The 2,857-nt window shown below is 57.5% G+C and overlaps 1 protein-coding gene across 12 annotated transcripts in view; it reads left to right on the forward strand.

The window, feature by feature from the left end:
- Sdccag8 (SHH signaling and ciliogenesis regulator SDCCAG8) overlaps positions 1-2,857 on the forward strand; it is a 200,243-nt gene that overhangs the window by 197,046 nt on the left and 340 nt on the right. The window lies entirely within an intron of this gene.

The raw sequence follows: 2,857 nt of genomic DNA on the forward strand, positions 1-2,857 counted from the left end.
CCGGAGGCCCCAGGGGCCCTGCCTGCTGACAGCTGCGGACCTGCTCTGCGGCTCCGGGGAAGATGTCTCCCCCCGGGTGCACGCATGCTGGATCCCGCACCCAGGTGCCCCTGCCTTCGAGTCTGGCGTGGAGGTCGCCCTGACGGGGCCCACAGCTCAGCTCCACACCTCTTCGGCTCAGTCTTTTGGCTTCCATGGCACTGACCATGGCCCCGAATGCCAACCACCAACCCTGCTGCCCTTTAGGAGGGAGCTGCGCGCTTTACCGAGCCGGGCACCGACGGAGAAGGAAGTGACAAGATGGCGGTGGTCTTGCCGAGCCTCAGGGCACAGGAGGAGGCCGGGAGAGGAGCGAAAGGGACTGAGAAATGGAGGCAGAAAGACAAGTTTCTCCGGAGGTCCTGGGCCACGGACGGACGGAAGGGTTAGGAGGGCAGGGCTGTAGCCGCGGAGAGGAGTGGCCTGGGCCAGCTTGCAAACTAAGCAGCCGAAGGCTGACACCCCGGGGAACAGCTCAGCAACCACAGCAACTCCTTTTTTGAATTTCACACTTGAAGTCAACTTTGAGAAATAGGCACGAAGGCCGGGGATTTAGCTCAGTGGTTCTGCCACCTGCATTGCAGGTGCAAGGACCGGAGTTAGATCCCTAGTACGACCCCCCGCCAAGGCCCTAGAGACCAGGTTTTCTGCTGGAGGCGCCAGCTTTAAAGGGAGAACAAGCCACTGGTCAGCCCTAGTGGCCTGCGGGCAGGGTGCAACTCTTGTCACCTGGTCAGTGTTTCAGGCAGCAGCTGCCACACCCCCAGGGGCAGCCTCTCATCCCCAGGGAACCACAGCCCCACAGATGTGGCCATGCACCCAGGAGGGCTGCAGAGGGGCAAGTTGAAAGGCCCAGGGACAGGAAGCTGGTGACCCAGGCCTCAAGTTGCAGTCCCCACCAGCTCCTGCACGTTTTTCTCTGGGCAGCAAGACGACAGTCACTGGTGTGGAGGACAGAGCTAGCTGGAAATACGCATTCTGACGCCTAAAAAACCATGGCCGAGCAGCCAGGCTGTTAGCGCCTGCTGCCTCAGGGTCTGAGGGGAGGCATGGAGAACACACCAGGAAAGCTTTAGCGAAGCCAGGGCGACCCGGCAAGGCAGAGAAGGCAAATCCTGGCTGGAGCTTACTACGGGCCAGGCACGTGAGCAGAAGGTGCTGCAGTGCGACGGAGAGGATGGATGTGGGCTTCCCACCAAAACCAGTGAAGACGGCGACAGCCGCTTGACTCCAGGGAAAATTCAGGCTGACTTCCATTGGCTCGTGTCAGGGACCTCACATCTGTGCCACCCCGCGTGGGCCCAGGAGTTGGAGGTGACCATTTCAACAGGGCTGTCTGAGAGCCAGCAGGGAAGGGATGTGCAGATGACAAATGACCAGATGGCCTCGGGGCCCACGGGCACTGCTAAGACTCATTATGAGCAATGCCCATTTCCTGGAGCTTAGGTTAAAAGGAAACAAAACACAAAAAACCCTGTAACACATTTTGTTTGTATTTCTGGTCTTCTCTCTTCTATATCATATATGTGGCTGTTTTCTAACCAAATTCCCTTCACATTTCTTTTGAAATTGAGCCATTATGGGTTATGGGCATCCCTGTACCCAGGGTCCTCCTGGCTTCCCTAGGGGTGAGAAGTAGAAGCAGCCAGGCATCAGGGAACCACCTCCCTCCCCATTCCCAGACTGGGGCAGGAGGGACTCAGTCCTGTCCTTTGGGCAGAACCACCCTGGGTCGGTTCAGCCCAAGTGGAGGGAGGAAATCAAGGTCTGGTCAGAGGCGGTCAGCAGCATGTCACAGACCCAGCTGCCCAGTGTGGAAATCCTTTTGCTCACGGGCATGGTGGCTAAAAAACCCTTGAGTCTCACACTGACATCTAAAGTGAGGCAGCAGACCGCTTTTCAGACTTTGCTTGGGTGAATTCTGATTTCAGCTTCACTCTCTGTTGCAACTTGAAAATCCTCAAGTAATCTGGGCTGCAACTGGGCTGCGATCCCTCCTCGGATTCTAGCTCAGGCGTCCCTTGGGCACACCAGGCCCACTGCTCTTGCCTGAGCCCAGTTCCCAGCTACACAGTGACCAGGCCGGGCCTGGTCCATCACTGCCTTCCCAGCTACCTGTGGGAGTGCAAGCTGGGTCAGCAAAGCCCCACCTGGCCTCCTCCCGACCTCAGGCTCCCGGAGGTGCAGCTGTGCTGTTCCTCCTCCCCGAGGCAGGGATGGGCCGCGCTTCCCCTCACTGCTCCTGGTGGGGTTCGGCTGAGGGAAGCAGCCCCTTCCACAGGGGCGTCATGCAGTCCCTCAGGCGTGATTCTTCCCAAGGCCCAGTGTGCACAGCACAGTTCTGAAACACTTACCTATTTAGAACTAAGAGGCCACAGCACAGCAGATTCGCTCTTCCGGCAGGTGGGAGGTACCATGTGAAAGTGCCTGTAGGCTGCAGTAAACTGTAGGCAGCGAAGGTTTTGGTGGCTTCCGCTCATCTCACTTCCCCAGGAATTTCTTAGGGGCCCGCGGCCTACACCCTGCTCATGTTCTACCTTCACCCCGTAATGTCAGATCATGGTGAACAGATGTGGGCACAGCCAGGGTCTCTTTCCAGGGGGATGGCTCTCTGGCCAAATCTTCACATCAGATGTTCTTATGCAGGACATGTGTCCGCAGTACAGCCTGCTTTCTGGCTGAAAGGATTATAACAAAACAGCCAAGCTTATACTCACAGGCAACGTGGGCTTTCATCCGTGGCCAGGGTGAGGACTTTCATGCAAGTGTGTGTGTGTGTGTGTGTGTGTGTGTGTGTGTGTGTGTGTGTGATCTTCCA

The sequence above is a fragment of the Fukomys damarensis genome, unplaced genomic scaffold (assembly GCF_012274545.1).
Source record: "Fukomys damarensis isolate Sample0158 unplaced genomic scaffold, DMR_v1.0_HiC HiC_scaffold_11, whole genome shotgun sequence".
NCBI lineage: Eukaryota > Metazoa > Chordata > Mammalia > Rodentia > Bathyergidae > Fukomys > Fukomys damarensis.